This window comes from Bos indicus x Bos taurus, chromosome 3 (genome assembly GCF_003369695.1).
Source record: "Bos indicus x Bos taurus breed Angus x Brahman F1 hybrid chromosome 3, Bos_hybrid_MaternalHap_v2.0, whole genome shotgun sequence".
Lineage (NCBI taxonomy): Eukaryota > Metazoa > Chordata > Mammalia > Artiodactyla > Bovidae > Bos > Bos indicus x Bos taurus.
Window position 1 is genome coordinate 113,500,682 of NC_040078.1, and position 13,052 is coordinate 113,513,733.

Here is a 13,052-nt window from a genome sequence, read left to right on the forward strand (position 1 = left end):
CCACTTCAGTATTCTGGCCTGGAGATGTCCATGGACAGGCTACAGTCCTGACAGTCCATGGGGTGCAAAGAGTTGGACACGACTGAGCTAATTTCACTGTCCTTTCACTTTGAGAGGAAGGAGAGGCAGAGATTATGTTCAGTAACAGGTTGACAAGACATGGTGTGATTCCACCATGATTGTCCCTTGTAAAGGTACTGTTGTAACTGTTGTGCAACTTTCTTCAGCTTAGTAGGAGCAGAGAACTTGAGCTATGAATCCATCCATAAGGGATTTTACATTGAGGTCTTCAAATGAAGGATGAGAGAACTGGCAAAATATATTTATTGACCTGATAATTCTTAGTGGTTTTGTCTTGGAAGGGATTGAGGTGTGATCACAGGAAACCTAACACCCAGAGGAAACAAGTTTCAGAGAGGTCAAATAAATTAAGTGGAAATGAAATAATGCTGGACAGAGAAGTTGGGCTCTCTATGATCAGAGAAAGGAATAACAGATCCAGCTTTTCTGAGATGGAGCTGTGCTGACCAGAAGTCTTCTGACCAGGAGTTGGTGTCTGGAGAAAAATGTGGGGGTGTACAGAGCTAGATTGGGCTTTTCTAGTGGCTCAGCTGGTAAAGAATCCACCTGCAATGTGGGAGACCTCGGTTTGATCCCAAGATTGGGAAGATCCCTGGGAGAAGGGAAAGGCTACCCACTCCAGTTTTCTGGCCTGGGGAATTCCATGGACTGAGAAAAGAAGAGAAGCTAAAGGAAAAGGAGAAAAGGAAAGATATATCCATCTGAATGCTGAGTTTCAAAGAATAGCAAGCCTTCTGCAGCAATCAATGCAAAGAAATAGAGGGAAAGAATAGAATGGGAAAGACTAAAGATATCTTCAAGAAAATTAGAGATATCAAGAGAACATTTCATGCAAAGATGGGCTCAATAAAGGGCAGAAATGGTATGGACCTAACAGAAGCAGAAGATATTAAGAAAAGGTGGCAAGAATACACAGAAGAACTACACAAAAAAGATCTTAATCACCCAGATAACCATGATGGTGTGATCACTCACCTAGAGCCAGAGATCCTGGATGCGAAGTCAAATGAGCCTTAGGAAGCATCACTAAGAACAAAGCTACAGGAGGTGATGGATTTCCAGTTGAGCTATTTCAAATCCTAAAAGATGATGCTATGAAAGTGTTGCTCTCCATATGCCAGCAAATTTGGAAAACTCAGTAGTGGGTGTAACAGGAAAAAATCAGTTTTCATTCCAATCCCAAAGAAAGGCGATACCAAAGAATGTTCACACTACCGCACAATTGCACTCATCTCACATCCTAGCAAAGTAATGCTCAAAATTCTGCAAGCAAGGCTTCAGTAGTACATGAACCATAAACTTCTAGATGTTCAAACTAGATTTAGAAAAAGCAGAGGAACCAGAGATCAAATTGCCAACATCTGTTGGATCATTGAAAAAGCAAGAAAGTTCCAGAAAAACATCTACTTCTGCTTTATTGACTATGCCAAAGACTTTGTGTGAATCACAATAAACTGTGGAAAACTCTTCAAGAGATGGGAATACCAGACCACCTGACCTGCCTCTTGAGAAATCTGTATGCGGGTCAAGAAGCAACAGTTAGGACTGGACATGGAACAGCTGGTTTGTTCCAAATAGGGAAAAGAGTATGTCAAGGCTGTATATTGTCACCCTGCTCATTTAACTTCTATGCAGAGTATATCATGAGAACGCTGGGCTGGATGAAGCACAAGCTAGAATCAAGATTGCCAGGAAAAATATCAATTACCTCAGATATGCAGATGACACCACCCTTATGACAGAAAACAAAGAGGAACTGAAAAGTCTCATGATGAAAGTGAAAGAAAAGAGTGAAAGAGTTGGCTTAAAGCTCAACATTCAGAAAACTAAGATCATGGCATCTAGCCCCATCACTTCATGGCAAATGGATGGGGAAACAATGGAAACAGTGGCTGACTTTATTTTTCTGGGCTCCAAAATCACTGCAGATGTTGACTACAGCCATGAAATTAAAAGACGCTTGCTTCTTGGAAGAAAAGCTATGATCAACCTAGACAGCATATTAAAAAGCAGAGACATAACTTTGTCAACAAAGGTCCGTCTAGTCAAAGCTATGGTATTTGAAATAGTCATGTATGGATGGGAGAGTTGTACCATAAAGAAAGCTGAGCACTGAAGAACTGATGCTTCTCAACTGTGGTGTTGGAGAAGACTCTTGAGAGTCCCTTGGAATGCAAGGAGATCCAACCAGTCAATCCTAAAGAAAATCAGTCCTGAATATTCATTGGAAGGACTGATGCTGAAGCTGAAATTTCAGTACTTTGGCCACCTAATGCAAAGTGCTGACTCATTTGAAAAGACCCTGATGCTGGGAAAGATTGAGGGCAGGAGGAGAAGGTGATGACAGAGAATGAGATGACTGGATGGCATCACCAACTCAATGGACATGGGTTTGGGTGGACTCCAAGAGTTGGTGATGGACAGGGAGGCCTGGCGTGCTGTGGTTCATGGGGTCGCAAAGAGTTGGACACGACTGAGCGACTGAACTGATCTGAACTGATGTATGCATAAGAGGGTGCTCAGTGAGAGAGATCACTGGGCAGCACAGGGAGCCTGCCCCTATCATCCCCAGGGTGGACAGGACACGGAGATGTCGTGTCCTGCTGAGCACATGTGGGCATCAGTCTCTGTAGCAGGGCTACATCATGGGCCTGAGACACAATCTGTTGCACAGGCCCCACCTGAGAAGGCTCCCACAAATTCAGGAGCCCCTCAGTTCTGAAGAATCTATCCTTATCAGGACTTAGGTCTGTAAATGACCTTGGAGAAAAATCTGAACACAGAGTATATGGTGTACTAGGGGTCCAGATTCATGTACACCCCAGTTCCTAAATAGAGTAGTGGAAGATTAACATCATCAGCATCATAAGAGAAATTCAGAGAGCCTTCTCTGAGGCCGGGAGAGTGCTCGCTCCTGTCCTAGGGTGAACTGACATTGGGGGCTGGCCCTCTCTGACCCCCGTGTGTCATTGCTAAGGGTTATCTTGCCCACTGATACTTTTAGATTACAGTAGCTCTTATTCCATGAAGTAGCTACAAAATTGTCCAACAGCCATTATACTGCAGGTGTTTCTATATTTGACATCTGCTCCAATCAAAAGACTCTCCCCCGAACATTGCAGTAGGTGTCCCAGGGTGGACCAGGAGAAAAATTGACAGCCAGTGTCCCCTCCCTACTGAGAGAAAGCTGTCTTAGTAATATCATGTATTTCCCTGGATGTGCTCCAAATTCACCAATGAATTGGGGTAAAAGAGTTTAAAGAGTTCTCAGATAAGGTCAAAATCAGCAGAAGATCTGGGTGGGGGCTGGGGCGCAGGTAACCGCTTAGAGTTCAGTCCAGCCCAAAAGAAGTTGATTAGAAGAAAGGTTGGAGGTGACCAAGGGATTCTGCCGACACAGCCTTGCTCTGGGTCTTGGATGAAGAGCGAGCGAGTGAACTAGAATGCTCCCCAGAGCAAGTAGCAGAGTCATAGGCGTTTTTCCAAGATAAGGGGAAGGGATCTTTCCCACAAGGTGTAACCAGAGGTGATGAAAAAAAGGCATAGACTTACCTTATAATGATTAATGTATAGAGGGCACACCACCTTCCAATGACATGCAATTTGCTTAAGTGACTTGATGATAAAATAAAGATAAGGGAACAAATATAGGCAGCACAGCCCCACCAGAGAATCAGTAACTTCTGGTTTGTGTGGAGATGGCCCTGGGACTGCAGCTTCGGCGGCAGGTGCTGGCTGGACTCCTGCTCTGTCTGTGCGTCGGACGATGGGCCGAGGCTGGGAAGGTGCTGGTGGCCCCCATGGAGGGCAGCCACTGGCTCAGCATGCGGGAGGCCGTGCGGGAGCTCCACGCCAGAGGTCACCAGGCAGTGGTCGTTGCTCCAGAGGTCAATGTGCGCGTCAAGGCAGAGGACTTTTTCATCAAGAAAACCTATGCCATTCCATACACCCAGGATGATTTTAATTACTTCCTGATGGGCAGTTTTAATACGTTTTTTGAAAGAGTGAATTTTCTAACCATGTTTTGGAAAACTATTGAAGCTACCAAAAATGCATCTGTGGTCTTTGCAAGGTCTTGTGAGGCACTGCTGTATAACAAGGACCTGATCAGAGACCTGAATGCCAGTTCCTTCGATGTGGTTTTAACGGACCCTGTTTACCCCTGCGGGGCAGTGCTGGCTAAGTACCTGTCCATTCCTGCTGTGTTTTTCTTGCGTTTCCTTCCCTGTGACTTAGATGTTGAGGGCGCAGCATGCCCAAACCCTTTCTCTTATGTTCCTAAGTTTTTAACAAGGAATTCAGACCACATGACATTCTTCCAAAGGGTCAAGAACATGCTCTATCCTCTGACCCTGAAGTACCTTTGCCATTTTTCTTTTGCTCCTTATGCTCATATGGCCTCTGAGCTTCTTCAGAGGGATGTGTCGCTGGGGGAGATTTTTGGCTCTGCATCTGTGTGGCTGTTCAGAGGAGACTTTGTGATGGACTACCCACGGCCGATCATGCCCAACATGGTGTTCATTGGGGGCATCAACTGTGGCAACAGGAAACAGTTATCTCAGGTCTGTACTGCTGCTTTTATTCAATCAATGTTTCAAGTGGAACACATTATTTTTAATGAAAAAATTAAGAAAAATTTTTATGCCTTGCCACACGTCTTGTGGGATTCTAGTTCACCTTGCCAGGGATTGAACTCAAGCCCTTGGCAGTGAGTGCTTGGAATCCAAACCTGGACCACCAGAGAATTCCCTAGTGAAATATATATATTTTTTAAAAAAACTTACTTCCAGGTTCTTTCTTATCTACTGATCTTTCTAAGGATTTCTAACTTTCAATCTCCTTCTAGCAATTTTTGGTGAGATAAGTTGTTAAAGTATGTCCAGTAGTGTAGTAAAAGTTTGTAATAGTCTTTGAGAGGAATGAGAGGCAGAGGTAATGGCAATAATAGGTTGGTAAGAAATGGTGTGACTCAACCATGATTGTCCTTTGTAAAGGTACTGTTATAACTGTGTGAAATTTTATCCAGATGAGTAGAAGCAGAGAACTTGAGCTGTGAATCCATCCATCAGGGATTTTTCACTGAGGTATTCAACTGAAGGATGAGAGAACTGGCCACCTGCATTTACTGACCTGATAATCCTTAGTGGTTTTGTCTCGGAAGAGACAGGTGTGATCACAGGAGACCTGACACCCAAAGGAGACAGAAGTTTCAGAGAGATCAGATAAATTAAGTGGAAGTGAGACAATGCTGGATAGAGAATTTGGGCTCTCTGTGATCACAGAAAGGAATAATAGACCCAGCTTTTCAGAGATGGAGCTGTGCTGACCAGAAGTCTTCTGACTAGGTGTTGGTGTCTGGAGAAAACCATGGTGTCATACAGCGTTGGATTGCATGTCATGTAGATCTTCAGTTGGGACACTGGGGTCATCAAGGCTACTGGTGGGGGCTGGAGAGGAGGTAAAGCTGAGCCTAAGAGCACAGTGGAGCTGGCGACAGTGATGCCGAGAACCGAGTCTCAAAGAGGAAGCATTCTGACCACATCACCAAACTTACCCCAGCTCAGTCCGCCCTACCCCAAGTTTCCATTATGGGAATTACTGCTTTCCCCATAGTTTCAGAGTCTTCTTATGTTAACCCTGAATATTTGGGTTTAATTGAAATAAGACCCTTGGGGGCAGTTGTTTCTTAACCCACCAAGTTAATCATGATTTTGCCCATCTATGTCACATGCAGTGAATTTATATTAACTTTCACGACTTTTGGTCTCTTAATGTTTTTGGTTTTTTTCATTTTTTGTTGAATCTTTTTATACTAATTGAACAATAATTAGACTGTTGCTATTTTCTGTTTCTTCCTGGTTCAGCTTTGGGAGATTGTGCATTTCTAGGAATCTGTCCATGTCTGCTACTTGTTCATTTTTTGGTTTGTTGTTGTTCACAAAAAGATCTTATGATCCTTTACATTTTTGTGGTGTTGGTTGTGCCTTCTCTGTTTCATTTCTGATTTGATTTACTTTGACCGTCTCTCTTTTTCTCCTGATAAATCTGGATGAAGTTTCAGAAAATTGAGGTGTATCAATTTTATTTATTTTTTCAAAGAAAGAGTTCTTCATTTCACTTAGCTTTTATATTTCAGCTCTTATTTGTATTTTTTTCTGTATACTGTCTTGGATTTCATATATTCTTTTATTTACTTTTGGTATAAGGTTAGGTTATGTATTTGAGATTTCTCTTATTTCTGGATGTACACTTGTATTGCTATAAACCTCCTTCTTAGAACTGCTTTTGTTGTTTCCCACAGATTTTGGACTATTGAGTTTTCAATTTCATTTGTTTCCAAGTATTTTTAATTTCCCTTGTTATTTCTTCAGTGACCCATTGATTGGTTGTTGTACATGGGTTATTTTTAATTTCCTTTGTTATTTCTTCAGTGACCCATTGGTTGGTTGTTGTACATGGGTTATTTTTAATTTCCCTTGTTATTTCTTCAGTGACCCATTGATTGGTTGTTGTACATGGGTTATTTTTAATTTCCTTTGTTATTTCTTCAGTGACCCATTGATTGGTTGTTGTACATGGGTTACCCTCCATGTGTTTGTGTTTTTCCAGTTTTTTCTTTGTAGTTGAGTTTTGGTTTCATAACATCATGATTGGAAAATGTGCTTGATGTGATCTCAGTCTTCTTAAATCTGCTGAGACTTGTTTTGTGGCCTTACATGTGATCTATCTCGGGGGACGTTCCATGTTCCCTTGAAAAGAATGTGTTTACTGCTGCTTTTGGATGGAATGGTCTATGTATGTTGATTAAAGCTAAGTGATCTAATGTGTTGTTTAAGGCCAGTGTTCCCTTATTGATTTTCTATCTGAATGACGTGTCTATTAATGTATGTGGAATTTTAAAGTACACTAATACGGTTGTTTGCTGTCAACTTCTCTTTTTATGTCTGTTAATGCTTGCTTTTTGCATTCGGGTGCTCCTCTGTTGTGGCCGTATCTGTCTCTCCATATATATCTAATGGTGACACGCTGGTTACTGGGTCCCGGAGTGTCTTGCTGTAAGGCCTGGGGGATGGACCTGGTGTCAGCATGCTGGAGGGTGGACTGCGGCCCAGAGTTCCCTGGGCTGGAGCTAGTGCACTAGTAGGTGATTCCACACCCTGGGCCCCCTGGAGGACAGGGCCAGGTCCTGGGGCTTCTGGTGGATGAGTCCATGTCCCAGGTAGCTGGGATCTCAGCAAGTCTTAAGACAGTCGTCCTGTTAGTGAGCCAGTTTGTGTCTCCACTCAACTATCTCCTATACTTGAGGCAACACAGTACTGGTGTTGACAGGCTGATGGGTGGGGCTGGGTCCTAAGGCTAATATGGCATAAGTGAAGTCGCTCAGTCATATCTGACTCTCCTGAAAGTAAAAGTAAGCCCCACTGGCCTTCCAAGCCCAGTATTCTGGGAGCTCTTCTTCCTGGTTCTGGACCCCAAGCTGGGAGGCTCAGTGTGGGTTCATAGGCTTTACTCCTTAGGGAAAGCCTCAGCAATTATAATTATCCTCTATATGTGGATCATCTGCCCAGGTGTATTGGTCTTGATTATACTGTGCCTCCTCCGCTTGGAGAGCCAAGGAACTATAGGATATAGAGACTCCACTTTCAAAGGGTGCACACAAAATCTCACACACTCTAAGACCCAGGGAATAAACAATATTCTGAAAGGAGCCTGGATCAGACCCACCTGATGATTTAGAAGAGCATCCCAGAGAGGCAGAAGGCAAATAGAGATCATCATGGTGATATAGATACTGACAGTAGCCTTTTTGGGGAGCTACATTTTACCCCAAAACACTGCACTGGAAAGTGCCACTTTTGAATCATATCTATGGCATATTAGGGCTTCCCTGGTGGCTCAGACGGTAAAGCGTCTGCCCACAATGCGGGAGACCCAGGTTCAATTCCTGGGTCAGGAAGATCCCCTGGAGAAGGAAATGGCAATCCACTCCAGCACTCTTGCCTGGAAAATCCCATAGATGGAGGAGCCTGGCAGGCTACAGTCCATGGGGTTGCAAAGAGTCAGACACAAGTGAGTGACTTAGCGTGTGCGCACACACACACACACACACACACACACACACACACACAATGTTTCATAGATAAGTCCAAAGATGTACATTTTCAATTTTTTTTATTAAAGAAAGCTCAATGTGCCCAATTCTGAAAATGATGTCTTAAAATATATCTTCATTTAACTGAATTTTGCTCAATTTGCTTTTGGAATTTTTAATAGTTTTTACTTTAACATATAGCTGCTGGGTTGTTGCACACAGGTTTATGCCTGCTGTGTTTCCTCATAAAATTTGCTTTTTAACAATGTTAAATTGTGATAAAATACCTCTAACATAAGATTTGCCCTGTTAACCATTTTCAAGTGTACAGTTTAGTAGTGTTAATTACAGTCATATTGTTGTACAACCATTTTCCAGAACTCTTCATCTTGAAAAGCTGGAACTGTATACCCCTTAAACAACATCTCTGCAGTTTCCCACACTCCATAGTCTGTAGTAACCACCATTTTACTTCCTGTCTCTATAAGTTTGACTTCTCTAGGTACCTCATATTAGTGGAGTCATACAATATTTTCATATTTGATACTGACATATTTCCGTTAGTATCTTGTCCTCTAGGTTCAATCATGTTGTCAGAATTTCCTTCCTTTTTAAGGCCAAATAATATTCCATTATATAGCTAGACCAAACTTGTTATCTGTTTATCTGCCAATGAAAGGGTTGCTTTCCCTTCTATAGTTGTGCATAATGCTGCTATGAATATGGATGTACAAATACCTTTTTGAGACTTTTTTCAATGTTTTTTTTCTGTGTATACCTAGAAGTGGAATGGATGGATCACCTGGTATTTCTGTTCTTAATTTTTTGAGGACCTTCCATACTATGTCCACAGTGGCTACACCCTTTACATTCCCATCATCATTACACAGATGGGATGTACATTTTATTGTACATTACACATTGTATGTTACACTTGTACATTACATTGATGTACGAGTGCTACACCATTTACATTCCCATCACCATAACATTCCCAGTACATGAGGGTTCTAATTTTTCCACATTTTCTTCAAGACCTGTTTTCTGTTTTTTTTTTTTAAATGATCAGTTTCCTAATGGTGTAAGGTGATATCTGATTTCCCTAGTGATTAATGATATTGAGCATCTTTTTCATTGCTCATTAGTCATTTGCACATATTCTCTCAAGAAATGTCTAAGTCCTTTGTCCATTTTTGAATCAAGTCTTTTTGTTGTTGTTGAGTTATAGGAGTTCTCTATATATTCTGGATATATTAATCCCTTATCAGATATATGATTTGTAAATATTTTCTTCCATTCTATGGTTTGCCTTTGTACTCTGTTGATAATATCTTTTAATACATGCACTTAAAAATTTTCAAAGTCCAATGTGTTGTTTTTTTATGAGCTATGCTTTGTTGTAATTTTCAAGAAATCTTCACCAAATACAAGATAGTGAAATGTTGTCATATGTCTTTGTCTAAGAGTTTTATAGTGTTCAGTCTTACATTTATGTTTTTGATCCATTTTGAGTTCAACTTTTATATGTCATTTGTAAGTGTCCAAATGCACTGTTTACATTCAGACATCTAGTTTTCCAAGCACCATTTGTTGAAAAGACCTTCTCTATTGAATATTATTTGCAATTTTCCAAAAATAACTTACCATATATATGAAGTCTATCTCTTTTAACTTGAAAAGTTTATCCAAACATTGGCTGATGCATATGTTTGGTAGTATTGGTCTGATAGGAACTACTCCTATCAGAAGCCTCACATGCTTCTAGGTGGATTGAAAAAAATTTTTTTGTAATATTACAAACCCCAGTGACATTGTACTTGGTCTGTCACTACATGTGTAGCTTAGCATGGGGCAAAATCAAGAGTGTTAGAGAGTTAGATCTTCCCATGCATGATGTTGCATGCCTCTACATTTATTTTATCCTAGTCTAGATTTATATCCCTAACTATAGCAGAAAAAACACCACCATTTCCAATCCCCTAAGTGAACTGTGTTTCCTTACTTAGCTTATGGTATCTGTGTTAGGGCTTTCCTTGTGGCTGAGCTGGTAAAGAATCCACCTGCAATGCAGGAGACCTGGGTTCGATCCTTGAGTTGGGAAGATCCCCTGGAGAAGGGAAAGGCTACCCACTCCAGTATTCTGACCTAAAGAATTCCATGGATTGTATAGTCCATGGGGTCGCAAAGAGTCGGACACAACTGAGCGACTTTCACTTTCCTTTCCTCTAGGTTCAGCAATGTTGTCAAAATTTCCTTCTTTTAAAAGACTGCATAGTATTCCATTTTACAGATAGAGCACATTTGGCTTATCTATTCATCTGCCAATGAACATGGGTTACTTTTACCTTCTGCTGTTGTGAATAATGTTGCTATGAACATGGATGTACAAATACCTCTTGAGACCATGCCTTCAATTCTTTTGGGTATATACCTAGAAGAGGAATGGCTGGATCATTTGGTATTTCTATTATTTATTTTTTGAGGGGCTGGATATATTTTCAACTGTGGCTGCACCATTTTACATTCCCACCAACAGTACGCCAGGGTTCCAGTTTCTCCACATCCTCTTCAAGACTTGTTTTCTGGGTGTTGGCTTTTTTTCTTTTTTTTTTATGATAGTCATCCTAATGGTGTGAGGTGACTTTTCATTGTAGTTTTAAAATTTTTTATTTTATTTTTATTTGGAGGATAATTGCTTTACAATATTGGGTGGTTTCTGCCATACCTCCACAGGAATCAGCCATTTGTTGCTCATTTGTGACCAAATCTTTGGGACTCCATGGACAGCAGCACACCAGGCTTCCCTGTTCTTCACCATATGCTGGAGTGTGCTCAAATTCATGTCCATTGAGTCAGTGATGCCACCCAACCATCTCATCTTCTGTCGTCCCCTTCTCCTCCTGCCCTCAATCTTTTCCAGCATCAGGGTCTTTTCCAATGAGTTGGCTCTTCAAGTGGACAAAGTATTGGAGCTTCAGCTTCAGCATCAGTCTTTCCAATGAATATTCAGAACTGATTTCCTCTAGGATTGACTGGTTTGATCTACTTGTAGTACAAGAAACCCTCATGAGCCTTCTCCAACACCACTGTTGAAAAGTATCAATTCTCTGGTGCTCAGCCTCCTTTATGGTCCAACTTATCCATATATGACTACTGGAAAAGCTATAGCTTTGACTAGATGGACCTTTGTCAACAAATTAATGTGTCTACTTTTTAATATGCTGTCTAGGTTTGTCATAACTTTTCTTCCAAGGAGCAAATGTCCTTAATTTCTTGGCTGCAGTCACCATCTGCAGTGATTTTGGAACACAAGAAAACAGGGCATAGGTGACTCTTCAGCATTCAGTCCAGCCCCAGGGAACCCTAGCAGAGAGGTAGGAGGTGACCAAGGGAATGGACAGGCAGTCTTGCTTCGAGTCTTGGATGAACAAGAGAGTGAACTAGAATGTTCTCCAGAGACAGCAGCAGAGTCAGAGGAGATTTTCCAAGGTAAGGGGATGTGATCTTTCCCTGGGTAAAATCAAAGGTGATGAAACACAGGCATAGTCTTATCCTGTTCGGAGGGCATGCTGCCTTCCAATGACATGCCATTTTGCTTAAGTGATTTGATGATACAATAAGATAAGGGAACAAATATAGGCAGCACAGCCTGACCAGAGACTCAGTAGCTTCTGGTTTGTGCGGAGATGGCCCTGGGACTGCAGCTTCGGCGGCAGGTGCCGGCTGGACTCCTGCTCTGTCTGTGCGCCGGGCGTTGGACCGAGGCTGGGAAGGTGCTGGTGGTCCCCATGGAGGGCAGCCACTGGCTCAGCATGCGGGAGGCCGTGCGGGAGCTCCACGCCAGAAGTCACCAAACAGTGGTTGTTGTTCCGGAGGTCAATGTGCGCGTCAAGGCAGAGGACTTTTTCACCACAAAAACGTACGCCGTTCCCTACACACAGGACAAATATGATTCCTTCCTGATGACTCATGTACGTCTACTTTTTAAAAAAGTACACTTTGTAACAATGTTTCTGGAAACTATAGCATCTTTGAAAAATGTGTCTTTGCTCTTTGCAAGGTCTTGTGAGGCACTGTTGTATAACGAGGACTTGATCAGAGACCTGAATGCCAGTTCCTTTGATATGGTTTTAACAGACCCTATTTTGGGGCAGTGATGGCTAAATACCTGTCCATTCCTGCTGTGTTTTTTTTGCGTTCTGTTCCCTGTGACTTAGATGCTGAGGGCACAGCATGCCCAAACCCTTTCTCATATGTTCCTCGGTTATTAACAAGGAATCCAGACCACATGACATTCTTCCAAAGGGTCAAGAACATGCTTTACCCTCTGGGCCTGAAGTACATTTGCCTGGTTACCTTCACTCCTTATGCACGTATGGCCTCTGAGCTTCTTCAGAGAGAGGTGTCACTGGGGGAGATTCTTGCCTCTGGATCCGTGTGGCTGTTCAGAGGAGACTTTGTGACGGACTACCCGCGGCCGATCATGCCCAACATGGTGTTCGCTGGGGGCATCAACTGTGCCAACAGGAAACCTCAGGTTCTCAGGTGTGTACTGCTGCTTTTGCTCAATCAGTGCTCCCAGTGGAGCACAATCTTTTCATAAAAAAATTTAAAAAACTTTTTCACCACACTGCAACCTAAGGCCCTTGCAGTGAAATGGTGGGTCCTAATCACTAGACTGACAGGGAATTCCCAAGTGGAACATATTTTTTAAAAATAACCTACTTGCACATGCTCACTTATCTACTGATCTTTCTAAAGATTGCTACCTCCCATTCTCCTTCCAACACTCTTTGGTGAGATCCATTGTTAAAGTGCTCCAGGAGGGTAGTGTAGGCTTGTGATGATCTTTGAGAGGATTGAGAGGCAGGGTTGAGGG

At 42.2% G+C, this 13,052-nt stretch overlaps 2 pseudogenes; both read left to right on the plus strand.

Annotated features, from left to right (window-relative positions):
• Window positions 1-2,559: 2,559 nt before the first annotated feature.
• On the plus strand, window positions 2,560-7,998 carry LOC113890190 (annotated as a pseudogene).
• A 3,434-nt stretch (window positions 7,999-11,432) lies between these two features.
• Window positions 11,433-12,782, plus strand: LOC113890193 (annotated as a pseudogene).
• The last annotated feature ends 270 nt before the right edge of the window (window positions 12,783-13,052 follow it).